Below are 25,635 nucleotides of genomic sequence, written 5' to 3'. Positions count from 1 at the left end.
CGGGATTCCAAAAGCCAGAATGGAGAGATTAACCGGGACGCGCGCCCCCTCCTGGCCATGAGTCCACAGGCGTGTGTTGTCGTTGTTTTGTTGTTTTAAAGCCAGACAGCTGTTCTTAAGAAGTGTCTGTAGGGACTCTGGAGAATCGGCTTCTGGAGCCAGCAGAGTCAACTGGTGGGAAATTTAGGGGTGCAGAGATTGTCAGGAACCATTGCAAAGCTTGAGAAGCTTGGTTTTCCCTCCTGGATGCACCTGCCATCTCCTTCCAGTTCCCTGTTTCCTCGGAGCGGATTCCGGGTTGACTTCTTGCCCAGTGTCTAAGACGAGAGTTTCCGAGGCCTCCCTGGCCCGGACTCCGCCTGCCGTCTGAGATCTTGTACCGACGGGATCCGGATCCGTAGGACCACAGGCGGTAGGCAGCGGCGAGGGACGCGACAGTCTCTTGTCTGCGGCCCCGCGCCTCGTTCACGTGGTCAAGGCCGACTGCGAACAGCCGGCGCCGCGCCGCGAATGACCGCAGGGAGCCGAGTGAGTAAGAGAGGCGCGGCCGCGCGCCGGAGCGGGGAATTAGCTCAAATGGTAGAGCGCTCGCTTAGCATGCGAGAGGTAGCGGGATCGATGCCCGCATTCTCCAGTTTTATGCTCCCTGTGCGCCTGCTCCGAATACCGAGCTAATTGTATTACTAAATTTATTAATTACTAAAATGTAACCCATTACAGCCGGGAGCAAGACTCATTTCCTAACAGGGACGGCGTTTCCTTCCAAAGCCACGCTCTCTCTCCATCCTTCGTCCCCACACAGTGCTGGGATAGGCGTGGCTGAGTTCTTTAGGATTTCTTACGTTTTTGCAGATTTGAATATCGGTCCCGGCCAGGTGGATTTACAAATCTACACTTCAGTTATTCATGCATTAATATCACATTTTTATTCTCGGAATCTATTTCTCACCTATCCGACCTACTGAGGGCAACCTCAAGTTCTTCAAACTGGAACGAATGATTCCCATTTCTTAATGATGGTGAAGTCATATGATGTGTAGGTATGTTTGAGACTTATTTTTTATACATGCCCTCTTCCTCCTCTGGGGCCGTCTGGCCGCGTCTTCGGAGGTGCGGGTGGTAATGCTGATTTCGATCCTGGACTATAGCAGAATGTGGCCCAATTATGGGAGGATGGAGAACCTCTGTGGTGCCTTAGGAGAGGCTCAGCCCAGGGCTATCTGGTAAACTTTGCATTTCTTTTCTTTGAAAAGAAAAATGGACCATTTTCCTTCTTTATTCTTTTGTCCCAGGTCGCTTTCAAGGAGCGAGAAGTTAATCAGGAGCTACCAGTTTAGACCAACGTTCATAGGGGTAAGTTTCCAGTTCGTTTTAGCGAGTAGGTCTCAAACCACTACCCGCCTGGGCGTCTGTGCTCTGACATACACCAGAGTCTGCGAATCGGTAAAGAATGAAAGCCCGGAAGCACAGGAAGGAAAATACAAAAAATTGCCAGGGACAAAACTCTTACACAACTCTTTTTACTTTGATCTATTATCTTTGTAGTTGAGGACTCTTCCACGGGTGTTTGGTATCACATTTTTGAGATAGGGCAGAAGTGGGAGTAATATATCTTAATGAGATTGGCCCCAAATTAGCAAATGCTTTCTTTTGTTAAGAGAAATCTCTATCTTTTGAGCTAGTTCCCCAAATGGGTAGAAAATTCTACCCATCCCCCCGTCTGTCATTGTTAATTCTAGAATTTTTGTTTCTCTTGTACCAGTGGTTCTCAAACCTTGCGGCCCAGTAAATGTCACCCGGAAGGTTTTCAAACTACCAGTACCTAGGTCCCACCTTCAAACTGGCCCAAGCAAAGGCGCTTTGTAAAATCTGCCCAGGCGATTCTATATCCACCAACTTTTCTCAGCCAAGATTGAAAGCCACTGTTACAGAATTAAACCGATAAGGAGGAGCAGCGCCCCTGAATTTCAACCCGCCCTGAGGCTAACGGACTGCCAGCGGTTCCGCATCCTTCACGGGCAAAAACCTTTCCAGAGACCCGGGACTCTAAGCCCACCAGGGGGCGCGCGTGTCCCACCAATTACCCGCAGGTCGTATCCTTTCTACGCAGGCAGCGTCTTAACTCCCGGGGGTTGCGGATCCCGGGTGCGAGTGCGGGTGCGGGTGCGGAGACGCGTCTACACACCCCTTGCCCAGTGGGGCCGCCTCTGCTCCGCCTCGTCTGAGCTCGGTATATCTCGGCGGCCCCTAGCTGTATTGTATGTAAAGTATGGGGTGGACGTCTGATCGCGCGTATTAGTCATTGTTACAGAAATTAATAATTTTAAAAATTGGGTTCGCCGTACATTGGGAACAGCCTTAGTAGATGCACATCGAGGATATATGTAGCTGAGATACGCCTTTTAAGGGGGGATTTAAAAAAAAAAAAGATGCAAAACACGAACTCCTTCGAGCCGGATTCGAACCAGCGACCTAAGGATGCCTGAGGAGCTTCCACTACAGTCCTCCGCTCTACCAACTGAGCTATCGAAGGAATCACACCGCTCGCCTCACTCGCAGAGGATGCCATCTCTGCGCAAGGTTGTGAGCGCGTCGGTGCTAGTTGATGATTCACCGGTATTGTTCCCGGGTCTGCCCTAACTGCGCCCACTTTTATTTCTTTTTTTCTTTCTTTCTTTTTTTTTTTTTTTTAAATAATCCAGCACCCCGTCGGAACTGATACTCAAAGATCCACAGCCCTGGAGAAGAAAAACGGGAGCATCCACTAGTTTTCGAAAAGTAAAAAAAAAAAAAAAAAAAAAAAAGGAGACACAGGAACTGATAAGAATTTAGCAATGAGCATTTTTTATTATGAGAAATGAATTTACCCAATTTAACTCAACTTATAAATAGGATTTTAAGTACATCACTCTGCAATTCTAACAGGATAATTAACAGAATGAGGAGGAGGAAGAAAGAAGTATAGGATTAAACTTTCCAAAACCATCTTTAAATGTTCTTTAATTGACATTAATCTTTGTAGATAAACCAACCCATTACACTAAATCTAAACTCGGCAAAACCTATCCACAGGGAGCTAAAACAATGTTTTTAAATTCTGTATCTTAACACAAGGTAGAAAGTAATGCCATTTAAATACTAGTAATTTTGCAAAATGTGAGGTTTTAGTCTAGTTTTCTAGTTCAGACGGGACTGTCTGTTACTCTCTTTGTTAATGAAATCGATCCGAAGTGGCATCCGACATCAGGAATAATACGATCCTCCTTGTGTAGGCCGGACATTGAGACCATCTGTGGCAAAAAGAAAGATTTCTCTTTTCTGAAGAATTGAAAACAAGTTGTTCCTCACTTAATTTGGCCATTAACCTCCTCAAGTGTTTATGAAAAACATATGTTTGAAGAGGGGTCGGTCTGAATGAATTAAATATAAAATCTTGTCTCCTCTCCAAGCCCGACTGACTGAGTCATTTTGTATATGTAGCATTCCCCATTTTGTCAAAGTACACCTTTCAGAAAGTTATATGCGTGACACTTACACAAATGTAAAAGAAAAAAAAGTCCTTGATTTTGTTCCGGTCCACATTAGAGAAGATTCAGAGATTAAAAAGACAGAACTTAAGGGAGCCTGAGGGAGAGGAAGAGGGGAAGGTACAACAGTAGATTTGAGGGATTTTGGCATGTGTGTGTCTGTATAACCTGCATTCTTGCACGTGAATTCTGGTATATATACACCAGATATACATATACCAAATATATCTACCAGACAAAATTATATAATTTGTGTATAATTAATTATATTTATGTTAAGTTATATATAATTCTTTTCTATATATTTTCAAAATAAAATACAACTCAGTGTAAAAACGGGAAGAAGCAGGAAAGCGCTGGTGTCCCTTTTTCTCCTTCCGAACTATTCTTGCGCGCGGGCTGGGGAGGAACTCGGGTCCCACGTCCCGCGCGGGATCAGAGCGCAGCAGGCTGTGCGGGCCGCCGCGGCCGCAGGTGCGCGTGCGCGCGCCGCACTCCCGGGCTCCCCAGAGAGCCGCGGGAGTCTGGAGACGGAGGCGGGACGGCTCGCAGCCTCCCCCAGAAAACGGAAGCACGCGGGAGCGCCCCTCGGCCGGAGGGGGTCTGCGTGTGGACGCGCCCCGACGGCCACGTTGGGGTCCCCCCGGAGGCACTCTCCCGCTCTTGCACTTCTCTCCGCTTCTTCACCGCCCCTTGCGGCCGGCTCGCTCCGCGTGGGACTGCGGACAGCCTTTGCAGCCGGGGGAGGGGGGTAGGGGGGGGAGTAGACGCGGGCCGGATGGGGGCGGGGGGCGGGGTCCCTCTGCCGGGGGGCGGGCCCGAGCGGTGGACGGGGTCACGTGGTGGGCGGGGCGCACGCTGGCCGCACGAGACCCGACGTCCGGCCGGTGGGCCGCGCTGCTGAGCTCCGTGGGCTCGGCGCTTAGACCCGGCGGCTGAGCGGAGCCGCGCCGCGCTGTCGGCCAGGTAAATGCCCCTTCGTTTTAAGTGGGGCGGCCGCTACCACGCCACAGGGCGCTCCTTCCGTTGTCCCTGCGGTGAGGCTCCTGGCGCGCCTGCTGGCCCGAGATCCTGCGAGTAGGAACCCGGAGCCGACCGCCGCGGGCCGGGCTGCGCGGTGAGGAGTCCGCTGGGGCGCGAGCCGGCTGGGCAGGTGCGCAGTGCGGGGGAGTGCGCGGCGCCTCGCGGTGACCTGTGCCCTCGCGGCTGCTGTGCTGTGATACTTCCAAAAATACAGGTATTGACCTTTCCTGCTGGCAGGGCCGGTTTAACACAATTTAAAAGTAAAGAACGAATTTCGCTGGTAGAAATTACAGCAACATGTAATGGAGAGAACAAGGGCTTTGGAGCCATTGAGGCAACTTTTTTTTTTTTTTTTTAAAGTATAATTAGCAGTGTAGTGTTACTTTCAGGGGTACAACATGATTCAACATTACTCAGTGCTCAGGATGACAAGTGCGGCCGTCTGTCGTCAGACAGTATTAGCGCAGTATTTCTACGTTCCCTATGCTGTACTTTTCATCTCCCTGATTTACTTTTATAACTGGAAGTTGGTGCCTCTTACTTCCCTGTATGTTTCACTCATTCCCCTTCCGACCTCCCCCTGGCAACCCCTGGCTTGTTCTCTGTATTTAAGTCTGCTTTTTAAATTTGTTTTGTTTTTAGATTCCACATATAAGTGAAATCATGTGGTATTTGTCTTTCTCTCACTTATTTCTCTTAAAATTATACTCTCCACGTCCATTCATGCTGTCATTAACTATAAGATCTCATTTTTTTTAAAGACTTATTATTTGAGAGAGAGAGAGAGATTGAGAGGAAAGAGGGGCAGAGGTAGAAGCAGACTCCCAGCAAGGAGCCCGACGCAGACACAGGACTCCATCCCAGGACCCAGGGATAATGACCTCAACCAAAGGCAGCCACCTAACCAACTGAGCTACTCAGGCGCCCTCATTCTTTTTTATGACTTTGTAATATTCCATTATATGTGTACCTATATATTACATTTTCTTTATCCAATCATCTGTTGATGGACTGGGTTGCTTCCATATATTGGCTATTGTAAATAATCCCGCTGTAAATGTAGGTGTAGGGGTGGATATATCTTTTCAGATTAGTGTTTTCATTTTCTTTCGATTAATACCCAGCAGTGAAATTATCAGTTCAGGGGTGCCTGGGTGGCTCAGTGGGTTAAAGCCTCTGCCTTTGGCTCAGGTCATGGTCCCAGGGTCCTGGGGTTGAGCCCTGTATGGGGCTCTTAGCTCGGCAGGGAGCTTGCTTCCCCCCTCTCTGTCTCTGCCTGCCTCTCTGCCTACTTGTGATCTCTATCAAATAAATAAATAAAATCTTAAAAAAAAAAATTACCTGTTCATATAGTATTTCTATTTTTAACTTTTTGAGGAACCTCCATATTGTTTTCCACAGTGGTTGTACCACCAGTTTGCATTCCCACCAACAATGTATGAAGGTTCCTTTTTCTCCACATCCTCACCAACACTTGGTATTTCTTGTCTTCTTTATTGTAGCCATTCTGACAGGTGTGAGGTGATATCTCATTGTGCTTTTGATTTGTATTTCCCTGGTAAGTGATGTTGAGCATCTTTTCATGTGTCTGTTGGCCATTTGTAAGTCTTCTTTGAGAAAATGTCGATTTGAATCCTTTTCTTTTTTTTTTAAAGATTTTATTTCTTTATTTGACAGAGAGATCACAAGTTGGCAGAGAGGCAGGCCGGGGGGTGGGGGGGGTGGGGGGGTGGATGCAGGCTCCCCACTGAGTAAAGAGGTGGGGCTCAATCCCAGGACCCTGGGATCATGACGTGAGCTGAAGGCAGAGGCTTAACCCACTGAGCCACCCAGGCACCCCTCCTCTATTTTTAATCAGATTATTTGCTTTTTGGGTGTTGTGTACGTTTTTCATGTATTTTGGTTACTAACCCGTTATCAGATACGTCATTTGTAAATATCTTCGCCCATTCAGTAGGCTGCCTTTTCATTTTGTTGATGGTTTCCTTCACTGTGCAAAAGCTTTATGATTTAATGTGTTTCCAGTTGTTTATTTTTGCTTCTGTTCCCCTAGCCTCAGGAGATATATCTAGAAAAATGCTGCTCAGTCCTATGTCAGAGAAATGACTATGTATTTTCTTCTAGGGGTTTTATGGTTTCCTTTCTCACATTCAAAATGCTTAATCCATTTTGAGTTTATTTCTGTGTATGGTCTAAGAAGGTGGTCCAGTTTCATTCTTTTCCTTGCTGTCCAGCTCTCCCAGCACCATTTACTGAAGAGACTTTTTCCCCATGGTATATTCTTGCCTCTTTTGTCATGGATTAATTGACCATATATATGTGGGTTTATTTCTGGGTTCTCTATTCTGTTCCATTGATCTGTGTGTCTGTTTTTGTGCCAGTATCATACTGTTTTGATTACTACAGCTTTGTAGTAATCTTGAAGTACATGTTATTATATGTGAGATATACAAACACACACACACACAAAATATGCACTAAAATTAGCATAGAACCACATGGTCCTATACAAATTTTAGTGTATTTTGTTCTAGTTCTGTGAAAAATGCTGTTGGTGTTTGATAAGGATTGAATTAAATTTGTAGATTACTTTGGGTAGTGTAGGCATTTTTAGCCCATTAGGGACACCGGGGTGGCTCAGTCAGTTAAGCGTCTGCCTTCCGCTCAGGACCAAGTCCTTGATCAGGACCAAGTACCTCGGGCTCCTTGCTCAGCGGGGAGCCTGCTTCTCCCTCTGCCTCTGCCTGCCACTCTGCCTGTTTGTGTGCACTCTCTCTCTGGCAAATAAATAAAATCTTTAAAAAATATATTAATTCTTCCAGTCCGTGAGCGTGGATTATCTTTCCATGTGATTGTGTCATCTTCAGTTTGTTTCATCAGAGTTTAACAGAGTACAGGTCTTTCACCTCTTCGGTTAAGTTTCTTCCTAGGTATTTTATTCTTTTTAGTGCAATTTTAAGTGGATTATTTTCTTAATTTCTCTTTCTGCTACTTCATTATTAGTGTTTAGAATACTTAGGCCACTTTGAATCCTGTCTCTTCCTGGCTGTGTGACCCCCTCAAACCTCTTTGTGCCCTTGCAAAATGGGGATCAGATAATACAGATAATACATATCCTTAGGGGTTTTATTGTGAGTCTGAAATGAAACAGCATTTGTAAAGCAAAGTGTATGGGGTGCACTGCAGTCCCACCCCCACGGCTCAAGCAGGGGAACCCTCACAGGGGCTTTGACAGGTTTTCATCCAGGTCCCACCTCTGGGTAATTCAGAGTGGAAAAGTTCAAGAATGTATCATATGAAGCATAAGGGTAACCGTTTACTCCTTAAAACAACAGGTTGCAAGCAATTTCACAAAAAATACAGGTACATGGAATTTAGACTACATTAATGACCAGATTTGAGTGAGATTAATTAAGGAAACCCTCCTAGATGGAATGAAATTCTCTAGACAGGAATTTTGAAGAGGTGATTGATAAAAACCTCTTTTGACAAAAGTAGAGACATTTTTCATTGATCCCAAGATCATGTGTGTGTGTAAGCAAGGTCTTAAAGCTACTTTTTAAATTTTTTTTACATTGGGCTCTGTCATAATTGAATGAGAAGTCAGCTGCAAGAGTTTTGAGACCCAATTAATGAAAAGCAGCAGTATATACACAACAGTGACCTTCATATTTACAAACATGCATCAGGCACTGACTGTCCAGCTAATATGTGGGCTAGGAACACACGGCAGTAAATAGGACAGTCTCTGTTGCCAGGAGCTGTCAGAATTTAAGAGCTCAAAGAATAAGTTTGAGTAGGTCATGGAGTTAATGGTTGTAGCTTTGAAGGCTTAACTCAGGATGTGTGGTAATTAACTTAATGCAACCTCTGTGGTTGGACCATATTTAATAAAAGTGTATTCTACTAATGTAAACATTTGTTTTTCAGAAAAAGTCCTGGAATTCCTTGAACTCTCGACTCCAGAGAGTCGAGACTCCACTTGATGATGCGTATGTGCTGAAACACAAGTCGTGAAGATGACTGGCCAAGGCCAGAGTAAACCGATCTTTGTCCACATGAGCCCTGCCTTAAGGTAGGTCACTTGGCCTCTGGTACACTGTATACAACTATGGTACATAGTTGGTTGCAAATGTCTCACATGAAGACTGTCATGAGATGGTTAAAATATCAACAGACATACGTATTTCCAGGAGTTTCTCAAAGTAAAATTTTACATTTTTTCCACTGAGTTTTTTGGTTTTTTAATTGATTTTAGAATTTCTCCTTCCTCCCTGATTTCCGGAAGGGTCCTGGGATGGAGCCTCGCATCGGGCTCTCTGCTCGGCGGGGAGCCTGCTTCCTCCTCTCTCTCTGCCTGCCTCTCTGCCTACTTGTGATCTCTCTGTGTCAAATAAATAAATAAAAATCTTTAAAAAAATTAAATAAAAGTTGGCTCCTGAGCATAGAGCATGGTGCCTTCAGTGAGGCAAGGGCTTTATAAGTGGTCATTGTTGTTATTAGTGCTTTATAAGGAAGTTTTGGTGAGTAAAATAATGGGCATAGGTAGCTCTTGTGACACTGTATGAGGTAGGATTTAATATTCTCAAAGAGGTAACTTCTTGTCCAAGAGTTTATTGCTAAGAAACTGTGACTGTGTTTCTTAGCAGTAAACCTGAAACCAGATGACCCGTGTGATACCGTCACCTGTTGGTGTGAAACAGCAACTACAGGCATCAGGAGAATCAGGGCGTCTGGCTGAAGTACAACATAGAGAACTGGTGGTAGAGGACTTTGAGTTGAAAGGTAAATGAAAGCTGAATGTGAAAACTCATTATCTGATTGTCCCCAGTCCTCTTATATTCATACAGTGCCCCCCCCCCAGTAATGCAGGGACTTCTCCCTCAAGAAGCCTTATTACAACATAGCTCCACTCAGGCCTGTTCGGCTTATTAGGTCCTGCCTTGCAGGGCAGCCCTCACCACGCCTACAGAGTCATTAGCCAAGATCTGTGGAAGGTGTCTCCTACCTGGATTGGGGAGGTGGAGAGAGGTATTCCCCCCTTTTTTTATTTATTAGAGATCACAATTAGGCAGAGTCAGGCAGGGAGAGGTGGGGAGAGCAGGCTCCCTGCGGGACAGGGAGCCCGATGTGGGACTTGATCCCAGGATCCTGAGACCATGACCTGAGCCTGGGAGGTAGCCCTTTTCTGACCTCCTTTTAGCATCTGTTTTCCCTTTCTGAAGCCTACTTTGAGTCTCTTGTTTTCCGCACTGAACGCTGATATGTTTCAAATGAGAACACATGTTCCTAGAAGGGGGCCTATGGAGGAACCTTCCCAGACATAGCTAACTTTTTCTGGATACTGTTTCTTCCACTAAGATCCTAGGATTATTCATAGAAGCATTAAGCAAAGGGGGCAGTGCCTTATCCTTAATGAGACTCGAAAGAGTGTGACGAGCTAGAAAGAAAGCATGTTAATTTAATCTTTACACCACACCTGGAACTAATTGCTTTCCTTGTTCTTTGTTACAGGACAGCTGAGGCCCCTTTCCCAGAGGCGCTACCGTGGAATCTGGTCATGCATGCAGCAGTTCTCTGAGCTAGAGTCTCTGAAAGTAGCTGAGGTCATTCGTTACATTTTCTTCTCTGTCGCTTCTGGAAATACTACTATCTTTTGTTTCTGGAATGCCTGGAGGGTCATCCTCTGGGGCGCTGGTACAGATAACCGCTCTTGATTTAGATGCTTCCTTTCTCCTTGGCCTACGGCTGGGCCTCTCACAGGTCTCCTAGTCTGCCCCGGAAACAGGAGGAAGCCCTTGCCTTCCTTTACCCTCCACTCGGCGCACCGGCCCACCGAGCCGGCCTCCGAAGCCCACTGGGCCGCACGGGTTGTGTTGCCCTCCTTCCCTGGACAGGCCGGACCAGAACCTTGTGTTCACAACTGTGCTTCTGCGCCCCCCCCACCGTTCCTTTTTTCCAGAGACTGACCTCCCAAGTTCAGATTCCTCTCCGGACTTCCACAGCTGGGTCGGCAGCCCCTCACATTACTAAGGTCTGGCTTTTTTTATTCATTCCTGACTCAGTCCAGTACCGTTCAAGCTTTAGGCACGAACAGTCTGTGCATTCTACTTCCAGATTAACTGTCCTGAGAAAAAGCCACTGTAAGATGATTTTTTAAATTCAGTAGTATTTATAATACAGCGTTATATGTATTAAAGATCGTGTTGAGCGAACTAAAGTTGAAATCATTCATTCAAAAAATATGAGTACTTACTATGTGCTAGAGAACTTTCTGAGTTCCAAATGTCACCTTGTGTTTTGAATGGGTTTTTTTGGTCCCCTTCTTATGGACTGAATTGTGCCCCCATATTCGTATGTTAAAGCTTTATTGACATATACACTGAACCCCCAGTGTGGCTGTATTCAGAATAAGGAAGTAATTAAAGTTAAATGAGGTCATCAGGGTAGAGCCCTGATGCACTCTGATGAGTGTCCTTACAAGAAGAGAACTCACCCATGAGGACACAATGAGAACGCAGTCTTCTGCAAACCAAGAAGAGAGCTCTTACCAGAAAATGAATCAGATGGCACCTTGATCTTGGACTTCTCAACCTCCAGAACTGAGAAAATAAATTCTGTTGTTTAAGCCCCCCAGTGTATGGTGTTTTGCTTCGGCAAGCCCCAGCTAGTAAGACCCGCCCCCTCCCCAGGCCCTTTCCAACCTCCTTTCATCAAGGACTCCTTTGCAGTTAGAATGATATTTCAAAGGAGTTAGATTAGCTGGTGCTCAGGACCAAGCTTAGGGACAGCCTTGGCCATGGAGATGATGCCACAGGTCTTAGGTTCAGAAATTCAAATATGTCAACTCAGTTTTATTAATAATATAGCCAAGGAGCTGTAAAAACAGGAAAAATCCATATGTTCCAAGAAACCCAAAAGATGTTTATAATCCAAAAATCTAATAAGTTTATTGACAGAAGGATATGTGCTTTATTAATACTAGTAATACTTGTTGTACCCAGGATAACCCATTACAGTTCTTGCGGCACCCTAGAAATCAAAACATCAAGCAGAGGCTATCAGGTGAGGAAAGGGAGATGCACGACATGTGGTCCAGAAATCCTCAGCGGGTGTCCTGTCAGGTGGGCAGAATATATGAACCAGGTATAAGGCCTTTGTTCCTTTTATTTTACTTGGTAAATGCTCTTGATTTCTTAACTATCCAAATCATGTCACTGTCATCTATTTTTAAATCAGTCACACCAAGCCCCCTCGTTGCCTAGGGCCAGATAGTTGAAACACAGCAGAGGATTTAATTCTCACTGAGCCAGGTACATTCACCCAGTAGGTGGAAAACAGCCCTCAAAAAGGCACAGACCATGCTGTATGTGTTTCCATTTTAGGTATCCAACACGAGAAAGGTGCTTACTAAAAGTTGATTTGAAAAACTCTGCCTTGTTAAAAGAGACTTGCAAAACAGGGTTCAGTGTACCCTTCTAGGAAAGTTACTTTTTGTTCCTGCATTTTGTATTGACTCTTGATTCTTCGTTTCATTGTGTATGTAATGACAATATCTCCAAACACGAGGGAGTCTGCCTGGTTTAAACCATGTGATTCCCTGTCCCTAACTTACAGGTATGACTGAGCTAAATAGGCAAAATACATAAGAGTTTCTGAACTAAATATAACCTCACATGGAGCAAATGATCTAGTAATGACAATATTCAGGCTACTGGGTAAAAAAAAAAAAGAAAGGTTTGGTTGGGAGAGGATGGAGAGTAATTTGTGCTGACGCCACTGTGCCCAGATACGCCAGGGTTCAAGGTAGTCTGGGGGTGGGGGGCGGACGGTGAGCAGTATCAAGTGTTCACAACAACATAAATAATGTTGGTGTCTGACTCCTTTTGCTCTGATTATCCACTAGTCAACCTTTCATAGGAATTTTGGCCTCTGAGATGAGGGCAGTTATAAACACACACACACAGGGCTGCGTTAAGTTTGTTTCTTGGCCTGTGTTTATCAGGCTGGCACTCTAAATTAGTGATTCCTGGCTATCCTTTATGGCCACCAGACAAGCCCTGGAACAGCCTTCCACACATACCCAGAAAACATCTCACTTCTCCTCCCCTGCTCCGTGACTACTCTGGTCTGACTTGACACTCTGGTTGCCAAAAGCCTCCCAACCGGTGTCCTTGTTTCTACCACTTTCCCCTTGAGCTCTGTCCTCAACACAACATCCAGAGTTCCCTTTTTAAAAGGTAGATTAGATCCTATTACCCTTCCACACAGAAATTTCAGAGACTTCCTGTCTCACCCAATTCAAAGTCCTTACAAAGCCTGTGAGGTCTCACACGTTTTTACCTCCTCCCCCTACTTTCTCTCCAAACATTCTGTTGCAGCCACACTACCGCAAACGTGCTCCTGCCTTCGGTTCTGCCTGATCCCTCTATTTAGAAACTTGAAAAAGGCAGTGTGGTTTCTCTGTGCTCAAAAGCCCCCTTCAGGACACCTAACCCGACAGCCCTGATTGCTGCCACAACAAACCTCCGCTCTCCGCAGCACGCTGACCACATCCAACATCAAGTTCAGTTGACTCATATGTGTATTTGTTACTGTCTGCCTCCCCCCATGGACTGTAAGGGACAGGGACCTTTGCTTTGTTCACTGATAAATCCCAAACACCCAAAACGATGCCTGACACAGGAGCGAGCAGTACATGTTGGGATGAATAAATGGCCAAGTGTGTTTCATTTGGGTTATCAGCATCTCATCCCTCCAGAGTTTACCTGAACTGGGAAGAGGGATGGAGAGAGAGAGGGGCAGAAAAACCGGTAACATCAAGTTTCTGAACCCAAAAGTTCATGTTACACACCTAGAATCACTGTTTCCTGTAAGATCATGGCTCCCTGTGGAATTCTAGCCTGACTAGGCCGCCAAGTTGCCATGTCCATCATGTTAGAAAGAAGCACCTCAAAAGCACCGGTTTCTAAACCACCAGAGATTCAGCTTCACAGCAGCTGAGATGGGGCCCAGGAATCAAATTTTTGAAACTCACCAGATGATTCACACGCACAGCCAGATCCGAATACCCAAGTTACAGCACCTCCACTGGACGGTCCTGAGGCCTGAAGAGAACATCAGAACAGTGTTAGCAAAGAGAGAGGAACCCATGCGGCTAACTGGGCTTTTAGAATCAAGGAAGAGGTACGTATTTGTGTGCTTTCTCTGTTATGGCCGGGCATTTTGTCCGTCAATGCTAGTGAGTCCACGATGGCTTCCAAGGAATGACAAAGGAAGACTGGCACAGTGGAATGTTCACAGAGGGACAGGGAAATCTCACAAAATAAGTCTTGGTCAGTTTGACCATGGGAATGATGTTAACAGCAAAGTCCACTCATATCTGGGGTAGTAGCGCCAGGCATGACGTGAACGAACATCAAGGACTGGACAGGGCAGGGTTTTTTTTGAGAGGGTGGAGAGTTCAGACAAGCTGGAGGTAGAAATGCAGTTTGGATTTTTGAAAACAAGCCTACATCTTTAGATTCCATTGTGTAGGCAACTGCAATTTGCTGTGGGTTGTTTGGTTCTTCCACTTGTCATATATGAAGAAAGGTTGGAAAGAGCATTGTTTTGGGAGGTCCATTGTGCTGTCCTAGTGTGGTGAACAGGAACTGAACAGGTGTGTGAGGCAGTGGTAATAGAAAATTCACCCCAATAAAATAAGACAAAATCAGACAGGGACACTTAACCATAAGAGAGGTAACTCTAGGGGAAAAAATGAGGGTTGCTGGGGCAGGGGATGAGGGTAAGTGGGTGATGTAATGGGCACTGGGTGTTATATGCAACTGATGAATCACAGAACTCTTCCTTGGAACCCCCCACCAAAAAAAAAAAAAAAAAGAAAAGGGGAAAATGACACTAGCTTGGGCCAGGAAGTGGAGTCAGCATTCTCGAAACTGCGTGGACAATGCTGCCCATCAAACTGGTCCCTGTGTTTGAACTGTTTCTCCACCTTCAGACTTTACCTTTTTCAATATCTCTGCATCCTTCTCCCCGTATCCTAAACCCTTTTTCGGGGTGTAGTACTTCAGAATCATCTGAGGAGCTTAAATGTACAGAGCCGGTTGCCTACCACAGACTTGTAGTATTAACATCTCTAAGTGGCCAGAAAACGCATTCCCACCAGGGGGCGACAAGCCCAATCTGCAAGATTAAGAGAGCAGGTCAGAGGAGCTCTGCAGAGCCAATGAACTGTGGCCACTCACTGTGAGTCCATTAATTCCACACCTCAGAAGTGCTGATCTTCAAAACTCCTCTTGTTTGACAGTGGTGTGGGACCTCCTTTCTGAATGTGCAGAAATTCAGTTAAGAATAAATACTGGAAGAGAAAGCAAAAGTAAACGCCCAACGTGGGGCTCGAACCCACGACCCTGAGATTAAGAGTCTCATGCTCTACCGACTGAGCTAGCCGGGCAGTCAAAAGTAGGCTTCCCCCAATCTATTATGAGGACATACAAATTCCTCTTGACCCACTAGGAGCACAGAATTCTAGATTTTTGTCTGATCTTGTCTTCTAAGGAGGATGACATGAAAAGCAAAGCATATTAAGCATTATCTGAAATTTTTTATACTTCTCCACCATCAAGGCTTACACACACAGAAAAGGGAGGGGAGGTGCAATTTCATTTTAATAAAAAATATTTGACAACCCCTGAAACAGGACCCAGTGATTTTTTTTTTGTTTTGTCTACCACTGACTGCAGAAGTTTATTAAATATAATAGATGCTAAATAAATATGTGCTTAATAAGAACCAACCCTGCAGAACCAAACCCTTCACAATAAGGAAGCAGAACCCCAATCCCCTGAAAGATGGGGGAACAGTCAACACTGTGCTAACAAGGAAAGCCCAAATCTCTTGTACAAAGGTTGCCAAAACCCCAACTCTATAGTTCAGTTTTATTTTTAAATAAAAAAGTGATGCATGAATGGTGGATGAACTCAAACTGAGAGGTGACTATGGTCTTCCTATGCTTTCACACATTCACAACTGTGTCGTTGGAACATCTAGAAGAACCAGAAACATCAACCTTTGCAAAAATCACTTTAGAGCTGATAGAACACGGAATAAAAGGTAAAACTGAAAAGTGCTTGTCCCTTTTAAGTGAGTCACCATATTACTTCCTGGGATTGAGTGCGTGTGCAGCCTACACGTTTCTACATGAAGGTACAGCCGCTGAATGGGATGGCGCCTGTATTCGTTTGATTTGTGTTAGAACTTAACGCCGAGTTAGTAAAAATTGAGCGATGGGAGGGCAACAAAAGACGGGCTCGTCCGGGATTTGAACCCGGGACCTCTCGCACCCTAAGCGAGAATCATACCCCTAGACCAACGAGCCACACATACCACGCTTCTCTCTGAATACATTAAATATTTAGTTAAAAAAAAAAAAAATTGTGCGTGGATCCCATGCATGTTTAGGTGCATACAACCATAACCGACTTTTGACTCTCCCTCCTTCCCTTCCACTTTTGAAACTGGGAAAACCTAGCTCCCAGCACCTCCCCCGGTCTTCTCGCGACCCAATCCTCATAAGGAGCCCACGACGCCTTCCCAAAGCGCGGACCCAGCTCCGTAGGAGACAGACTACGGCGGCGGCTGTCCCGACAGCACCCGCCGGGGCTCCTGGTCCCCTGCACGTTGTCGGCGTGTGGGGGCGAGGCCCGGGAGACCCCCCAGCCCCGCAGCGGAAGCCGGGCCGGCCGCTCGCGCGCCCCCGACTGCCGGAGGCTGTCGGCGGGATCCCAGGGTTCTCCGGGCCCAGAGAGGATGCGTGGGAGCCCCTCAACGAGACTGAAATCGGTGGGGTCGCGAATGAAGAAAGGAAATCGGCTGTGCCAGGAAGACGGAGACACAGAGTGAGGGAGCAGAGAGCTGGCTTCCGTGGGACAGGAGGCTGACCCGGGACACTGCCCTAACCGCGGGGCTGCAGGCATCCGCACGGAGACGGGGCGCAAGGGCCGAGTCCTCCCTTCCCTGAGAACAGGCTTGCCTCTAGACGGACTTCCCGCTGCGTGCTGCGGGACCCAAACCCAAACCCTCAGCCAAGCAGCAAAACGAGCCCTGTCTTCTCATCTCACAGGTGTCCGGGGGCGGAAACCTGTTTCTGGACTATTTCAAGGGCAGTGTTAGGACGCTGCACAAACAGATGACATGTTTCCTTCTAATGAATTTAATCGTCCCTCAGGAGGCCTGCTGCTTTTCTGAGCTCGCTGGCTTTCCAAGAGGTGTTCTCTGAGTTCTCCTAGGACGGTTTGGACTCGTGGCAAAACATTCCTTATGGGGACACAGTGAACTGTCTTACCTTAGATGGTGGTCCTCCTTTTCCACCCAAAAGTGGTCAAGGAGAGAGGATAGAAAACAAATCACTGGCCCGTACGGGGATCGAACCCGCGACCTTGGCGTTATTAGCACCACGCTCTAACCAACTGAGCTAACCGGCCAACCACGAGAAAAAAGTCTCCGAAGTTCTCATAAGAAGGTACTAATGCTACTGTTGCTTTTAATGCCGTGAGCTGCACAGTATATCATCCGAGCTGCTGACTTCCATTTTGCCCCCACCGAGCTAGGCTTCCTCCTTTTCCCAATATTTGTCCTATTTTTTTTTCGTGCCATGATCCAGCAACAAGACTCTAGCAACAACCCTTTATCTCCTCTCTGTATTTTCAGGCCAAGGTTATCTCTGCCTTTTAAGGCCAGCCAGATACTACAAACTGCCTGATATTAATGGGTCCTGGGCAGATTTCCAGGCTGCTCTGCTTTGGCCATCTCTCCCTTGGGTGCTTTTATCTATGTTTCCAGTTTTATTGGTTTCAGATAAAGATCTCCCCAAATGTTTTCCTCTCTCTATACACAGCTCTACATGAAGTGGGTAGAACACTGTAGGAAATTGATGAATAGGAGGATAGAAGTCCAATGAAACTACATTTTAAAAACATAGTTTCTGATCGTGTAGCTAAAACAGCTTGGAGATGCCGGGGATCGAACCCGGGGCCTCATACATGCGAAGCATGCGCTCTACCACTGAGCTACATCCCCAGCCCTATAGCATATATCTTTGTAACTCTTCCCAGTTCTTTGAATCCTATTTTTGTCCCCAGCAACTATAAAATTTTTTGAAAGCTAGTTACATTTTCCTTTACTAACTTAGCTAAATCATGAAATGGTTAAAGGGATAACATCAGTGTTCCAAGTAAAGTAAGTCTTCTAGCCATCGGGCCCTTGTCAAGCACTTAACCTGGAGACCAAAAGATGGAACGAAATACCTAAAAATTTTATGAGAAAAGGGAGAGGGGGGCACTATTCAGAAGCTTCTTTCTCACTATGTGTTATCTAACTCAAATTTAAATATTTGAAAATAAAATGAGCTTCTTTCTTTCCTTTTTTCTTTTACTTTAAAGACAAGTGAGGGGTACTGCAGCCATGCTAGGCTGTCTACAGGCTGATAAGATCACAGGAAAGTTGCAGTTGAATTGAAAGACAAGTGATAGAGAACTGATGAGAAATGTCTCACAACATGGGATATTTATTTACTTGAAGATAAGTTGGCTGAGGAATTAATGACCTAAGAGAAGTCTTCCACCTAGGTAAAACAGATCCCAGTAACACAGGAACCTCTTTCCCACATGAAACAGGTCTTCTAGGGTCACAGTTTGCCTTGGGACTCAGGATGTCCAGTACTAAACCTAGAAAAAGTTCATCACCCCGATGCCCTTTACTCCACTCCCAGAATCCAGAATTCCCAGCCCCAAACCCCTAAGATGGCTTCCAAAAGAATGGAGTCTCTGGAGCACAAAGCTGGGAAGAGGAGGGAGGAGTGGGTTAGCAGCAGGCCTCCTGCTTTCTTTTGGACCCTTGCTCCCAGGCCTGCTAACGTTAGGAAACCCTAGTGTTTGAGGGAATGTGGTCAGTGATTAATAGAATTTCATGCCCAAAATGTGCTGGTACTGAAGGACACTGAGAAGATGATTAAGTAAACAGAGATGCCTAAATAAACCTGAGATTGGTCTTGTTTGTTTTTGTTTTTAATAAATCCTTAAGTTTGAATTTCATCATGGAAGTTTCCACAGTATATTGTTCAGAAACTTAAAAACACTGTAATAGATGCCAAATTATAAAGAACATGAGATAGAAAATAAACCCCTAATTCAAGACAGTGTTTACCTGGAAAGATGAAGAGATAGGACCCTGGGGGACAAATGAATGTTGGGAATTATCTTTCTAAGCTGAGAAATAAATCTCTAATTATATGTGCACAGTATTCTCATTAGTCTTCTTAAAATGCATCTATAATTTAAGATGTGAATAACCAAGGACAATGGGTATATGGCAACTCTGTATATTTTTGTAATTTAGTAAATCTAAAACTCCTCAAAAATTAAAACTTTATTTAAATAAAAAAACTAATAAATAAAGACAGCCGAGACCCAACACAAAATCAAACCACTCCATTTCTCAACCCATACTCAGGTGTCCATAGTATTGTCTAAAACCTTAGAAGCACTGGCAATGGATCAGCTTCCTTTTGAAAATGCTCTATTTGAGCCCAAATGTAGAATATTTGAGATTTGTCTCTGGGAAGCCTAGGAATTGAAGGCCAGCATTCTGTAGCTCTTGACTGCACTGAATTCTGTACAGTATAGTATATAGCTATATATATAGTATTGACCTATACATATACTGTACAGCTATACTTTATATAGAAAAAGAATTTGGGGCAGTATTATTTTAATATAACACAGATTTCAGTATTAAAGAGCTCCCTCCTTGTAATTGAGTTTCTATGCTGCCTGGTATACTTATAACCATCTCCTGAATGAGTGGTTCTGAACCAGAATCACACAATAAACGTAAATTTCCTTGCAAGTTTGTAGATAAATTGACTACAGCTGATGTGTTAAGTTCTGTCCTTGTGAGCCCGGATAGCTCAGTCGGTAGAGCATCAGACTTTTAATCTGAGGGTCCAGGGTTCAAGTCCCTGTTCGGGCGCTAGCACTTTTCTTCCCTATTCTTAAATTTTTAACCCAGTAAACAGTTAACAGGAAAGAAGATAACCTCAAATCACAGGCTAACTAAAAACTGAGAGGGGATCCCAAGCATGGCACAGATATCGGACCTGTTCAGGAAATAGAAGGGCCTTTTAGTAAGGTGCCACAGCACTCTCAACATTTTGTCTAGAGCACAAGTTTCATTAACAATGGCCACAAATTATCAAAAATCAAACTCTTATTTGAAAAGCCACAAAAACGCAGAACTGCTCCCTCTGCCCTACACTGAGGTGCTCCTTTCCAGTCCTCTGCTTTGCTCAGCCTGGGGGATACCCACATAAACCACAGGGGTCACGCTGAACTCAGGTCAGCGGCTTCCAAACTTTTTGGCCCATGTCCAGTTTGAAGTTGAGTTTACATCTGCACCCAGACACACAAATGTAGCAGGAATAAAAATTGCCTGAATTACCACTTACTCGCACACGTGCACTGCATTCTGATGTTTCAGATTCCATCCCATTCTTTACCATGTTGGGAGCTACCCACCATTAAACTGATTTCACATTCCCCTCATCGGGAAACACTGGACTTAGAGTCGTCATAAAGATGCAATGTAACATATAGTACAGGGCGATGGGGTCCTGAGCCGAGTAACCTGCCTGCCCTGCCCCTTCCCTAAATCCCAGTCCCCTTCTTAGAGTGACCCAAAACCTCAAGTCCCCTGAGCACACTGGTACGAACACCATCTCTGCCCTGCTAGGAACCACTGAGGAAACAGGACGTGGCAGCCCTTGACTGAGACTTCATTTGATCACTGCCCAAAGCAGAATTTTCATCCCACTGGATCCAAAAGATAAGTGGATTTTACACTGCTAGGAAAAATCATCAAAGTAGCTGCAAAACCTCTGAGAAAAAAGGACAGAACATTCCTTGTCAATTGCCTTGGCACAGTCGGCAGCATGCTGGCCTCATAATATGAGGTCCTTGAGCTCAATCCTCAGAGAAAGGATAGCATTTTGTAGGAAAAAAAAAAAACCAATATGATCATTATTATTACTGCTACTAGAGTCACAGGAGAAATATCTTCTTGAAGGGCCATCACTTTTTGAAAACTTTTCCTGCCTGTTAGGCAGTCCACTTGGGTTGTGACCCCATGGTTTCTTTACAATGCTCAGAGCTTTTTTGAAAGGAAAGAAACCTCCATTAACTTTAATTAACCACAACAGGGCAACTGTATCTCACAACCTTTTAAAATAAGCAGTGGGAGGGAGTCACATTAATTCCAAAATGATTCCAACATGGTCTCAGAGAATGTGCTAAGGAATAATCAGTGTTGAGCAGCTACACTGTTTAAGACAAAGGCCTTACCAATACATCAGTATGCCTACTTAGATGAGTGTTGCAAGATTCCCTTTCTTTTCTCTGTCTTGAGGGGAAGTGTGGGACAGAAGGAGAAGACAACCATTTCCACTTTTCCATTCTGGATCTTAGGTGGGCTGAAACCCCAGCCCTGCTGTGCTTCTTGTTATCTGTGCTCCAACAACAAGAGCCCACCTGGCTGCAATTGGTCAAATGACAGACTCGCCAAGAATGTTACCCCAGTTCCAGGAGACAAGGGACTTACACATTAGATCATTATAACCTGACACTGCATTAAGGAAACAGACACATTGTAATTCCATTCTACACTATTGTCCGATCTCTAAACCTGTCTCCATGAACCTTTAACCACCTGAAACTCAACTAGTGCTAATCATCTGCTTTACCAGACAAAGCCAAATGCGTGGCTGGCACCCTCTACTCAAGAAACCCAGCAGCCCTGAGGTTGGTGCCCAGAGGACACAGCTACTAGAAGTGTCCCTGGGTCCCTTCTATTCGGCAAGTGAGTTTAGGCAAACATTCAGATTTAAATTTCCCAAGCCAAGCTTCTTTAAAAAAAAAAAAAAATAGATGAAGAAGAAAGAAAGAAAAGAAAAAAACTTCAATGAGTGAAAGCAACTTATTGTTGGGCCATAATCTTTCTTTGATGAATCTCTCACATTTCTGCATGTATTGCTAGTAAGGCACTGAATGCTCTTTGTTCTGGATTTTCTGTTTAAGGGTGCTTATACAGCAAACACCCCCGGAAGACAGTCTCTCCAGAGTGATGACAGGCATGCTTACAGCTCGTTATAAATTAATGGGGATCCACGGTTTAGGGTTTCTCTCTTAGAACCCATGAATGCAGAGATGTCATGGTTTTGCCCTCTGAGAATTAGAGCCAGGAAACCAGAGAAAAAAAATGCAGATAGTCTGGCTAGTGCTGTTACTAGAATAATAGACTTTCCACTGTCCCTAACCCAGGAGTCTAGTGAGTTACACCAGTATCCGGGAAACTGTGTGCGGCAAGCTTAGCTTGCAAAGTTTGGGTGAAGTTTCCGACCCTTCGCATTTCCTGGCACTCATCAACCCCATGCTCTCTTCCTTCAGGAAAGGGTGTGGACAGCATTCTTTAGCAACCCTATCTAAATGACTTCATACATATAAGTAAATACAGGTATGTTACATATTTAGTACATATATATATAGTCATATATGTAACTAAAATTAATATAGTTAACAATACTGTGTTACATATTTGAAAGTTGTTGAGAGTAAATCTGGAATGTTCTCATCACACACAAAAAATTTTTTTTGGCATTATGTAAAGTGACAGATGTTTACCAGACACTGTGATGATCACTTCACAATGTTCCCAAATACTGGATCATTACATTGTACAAGCTGAAACTAATACACTGTATGTCAACTGTACCTCAGAAAAAAAAATAAATTTTAAAAAAATGACTGAATTAAGGGGTGAGTTCTGATTTATTTTTAGGATCCCTCAAAACTTCATCATGGTCACCTATAAGAAATGTCACCATGCCCAAGAAAAGTAAAAGTTAAATCACTAGTATCTACATCTCTGGGGGTTGGGGACCCCTCAAGGAGCCAGACACTGTGGTCAGCATCTTTGCTGGTTTTCTTACCTTGGCGACTGGTGAGCTTGGATGGGAAAAATATCTACATTCTCAGAATCTCTAACCTCGAACCAAAATCTGGCGTACCCTTCCCGTAAGAATGTAGGGAACAAGCTATGGTCCGAAGTTCCTGTGGTTCTGTCACCAAGGAAAATCACTGACATTTCCTCATTGAGGAGAGCAACACAGGCAAGAGAGCTGTAGCTTAATGAATTAATTAATCTCCTTACAACCCGCAGCACACGGATTCAAAAATCCTGAGACACGCAGCACCTGACAGTCCCCAAGGAACTCACGGCTGCCTCAATGCGCACGTGTTATTAACAACCTAAGGCTCCCTTAACAAGAGCCAGACCTCCAAGGTCCTGGGGCACCCTGCTCTCAGCACCCAGAAATTCCTGAAACTTCCCTGAGCTCTACCTTCCCTCCCTCTACAAAGGTAAACGTGTCGCATCGGTCCCTCCCACAATCACAGCTGCAATTCTTCCTGCCCACGGTCCCGACCCTGTGCTGTCATAGAAACACCTTTTGGCACCCAAAACGTCCCAAGGATTCTTTCCTGGCCCTTCGCCCCAGACCCCCCCCCTCAGAGCACGTCAACATCTCGCACTCACTGTTTCGACGTGATGCGTCCCGAGACGGGTCTTGTCGTTGAGGGAACAGTGCGTTCACGCCGTGTCACCTGTTTTTTCACTCCGTTCGGGAACTGCTGTGTCGCACGACTGGCTCTTTCGTCCTTCTAGGGGTTTCGTACTGCTCTTTAGAAGCAGTCGAGAGAAGGGCTCCCCGGGCCGCTTCAGGAGGCCAGCGGGCCCCGGGGAAGCCAACAGAGGCAGAGGCCGCGCACCGAGACACGGCGGGTTCCGACCACCCCCTCGAGGAAGGGGACTTGGGGTGAGCTCCCGGGACACCACGCCTGAGCAAGGTTGCGCGGGGTCCGAGCAGTGATAAGGGCAGGAGCCTCGCGGCCCCAGCCTCCCTTTGCTCCCGCGTAGGGGCTGCGGAGGCCGCCTAAGGGCCTAGAAGGGCCGGAAGTGCTTCGCGGGCCGCGCCCGGGGCGGATGCCGCGGGCCCTCGGCGTTCACGGGGAGGACCCACGTGCAGCGACTTGCTGGGGCCGCTGGAGGCCCGGCGCGGGTGCTACGGAGACCCCTGTGATGCCTCTGCAGGCCAGGACTTTTAGAGTGGCCCGTGAGGCTCTGGAGGCCAGCAAGGAGGAGGCCACGGCCGGCTGTGGGGAAGGTCAGGGGCCCGTCCTGGCAGCGTCCGCGAGAAGCCGGATCCCGCCAGGCAGGCCCAAGATGGCGGCGCCACGACCGGAAACCCCTGGGCAAGGGCGGAGGGAAAAAGCGGGAAACCTTGCTTCCCGCCGCGAGTGAGGAACGCTCCGCCCTCTAGTTAACGACTGTGTGTAAAAGAAGGACAACCCCTAGGTTGCACAGCTTGCGCGCGCGCTTTCTCGCTCTCTCTCTCTCTCTCTCTCTCTCGAGCTGTCTTCTCTCAGGTCTAGAGATTGTACTTTTTAATAAACTTGCCCACGTGTGTCGCTTGTCCGCTGTGCTGCGACTCTGTCCTTGAATTCCTTCTCATGACAAGGCCAGGGACCTCCCCGGCTCACCGGCCAACAGAACTAAGCGGGACAAGGGTGGATACAGGAAAAGAAGTTTCCCTCCCACGTCTTTCCAGCTCTTCCGGGAACCAATGCCTCAGTTTTGAGGGCCAGCAATTTAGTTTTGGAGCACTCAGTCTGTTTGGTATCAGACACCGAAATTCTCAAAATATTCATAAACCGGGATGTTAATTTATGAATTTACAGATGGGAATGTAAGTGCCAAATGGACCGGAAAAGTGGACAAGGAAGTTTATAGTGTAGTTTATTATGTCCTAATCTGCTCTTCCCCGCTTAGAAATATTTGTCTAAAACACTAGCATCTTTGTACAGAAAAAATAAGCCTTTCTAGCTTTATGTTGCTAGAGAAATACTGCCTAAATTCCGTATGACCACTTCCCCCTAGAATTTAGGGTCCTTTCAATACTACCCTTCTTCACTGGAAATTACAACTGTTTAGCCAACAGCATTATTATTTCTTGCATGTCATTGTTTCCTAATGGTATCTTGGGAAATTCCTTGGTTTACTCAGAAATTGGATGGATTACATTTGAAATTTATACCACTGATCTTTCAACAATGAGTTATCTTCTAGGCCCTGGAGTTGTAGACTTGGGTCTTAATTTGGATTTTTCTATTCATTGTCTGATCTCAAAGCAAATTATTTAATTTAATTTAATTATTTAATCTCTCCTTGCCTCAGTTTCACTGAATGTAAAGTAAAATGGAGATAGTAATATTCAGCTCATAGGGTCATGGAAATAAAATTATGAACGGAAATCATTGAACAGATACAGTGGCAAACAATGAGGACTTAAGAAATACCTTATTGGGTCGCGTGGGTAGCTCAGTGGGTTAAAGCCTCTGCCTTCAGCTGGGGTCATGATCCCAGGGTCATGGGATCAAGCCCCACATTGGCCTCTCTGCTCCGTGGGGAGCCTGCTTCCTCCTCTCTCTCTGCCTGCCTCTCTGCCTACTTGTGATCTCTGTCTGTCAAATAAATAAAATCTTAAAAAGAAAAGAAATACCTTATTAAAAAATAACCTACTAGAATTTGGTTATGCAATTAAATCTTTTCTGATTCAACAATTTATTGAACATCTTCTATGCACCATATTCTCTTAACATCTTTGCAGATGTTTTTACCCTTACTAAGAAGGCTTTCCCTCACTCCTTCCTTGCTTGACCAACTCCTGTTTTCATCTTGCTGCTTCAGTGTCAAAATGACCCAGGAAGTTCTCACTAAAACCCCTTTATGCTCTGACATCAGGGGCAGGGCTCCTGCAGTTATTACCAAAACACTAAGCACAGTACCCTGTGGTGACTTTATTGCATTTGACTTTGGACTTTGAGGACAGGGATGTTTTTCTTTGGTCCTGACCTGTTGCTTAGCAAAGAGAAAGCAGATACATGTTTGCTGTTTACCAAAGAAAATGGAGTGGGAA

At 45.5% G+C, this 25,635-nt stretch overlaps 2 long non-coding RNA genes across 2 annotated transcripts; one reads left to right on the top strand and one right to left on the bottom strand.

Annotated features, from left to right (window-relative positions):
• Positions 1 to 4,381: 4,381 nt before the first annotated feature.
• On the top strand, positions 4,382 to 10,770 carry LOC309864088. Its single transcript, XR_014311377.1, has 3 exons — positions 4,382 to 4,680; positions 8,481 to 8,625; positions 10,065 to 10,770. It is a non-coding gene; the product is annotated as an uncharacterized lncRNA (long non-coding RNA).
• A 554-nt stretch (positions 10,771 to 11,324) lies between these two features.
• Positions 11,325 to 23,953, bottom strand: LOC309864089. The gene is made up of 3 exons (XR_014311378.1): positions 23,196 to 23,953; positions 13,588 to 13,657; positions 11,325 to 11,667 (listed from the first exon to the last, which is right to left on the bottom strand). It is a non-coding gene; the product is annotated as an uncharacterized lncRNA (long non-coding RNA).
• Positions 23,954 to 25,635: the final 1,682 nt, after the last annotated feature.

Source organism: Mustela nivalis (assembly GCF_964662115.1).
Source record: "Mustela nivalis genome assembly, chromosome: 5".
Taxonomy (NCBI): domain Eukaryota; kingdom Metazoa; phylum Chordata; class Mammalia; order Carnivora; family Mustelidae; genus Mustela; species Mustela nivalis.
Note: the sequence above shows the minus strand (reverse complement) of the source record. Positions and strands in the feature narration are given on the sequence as shown.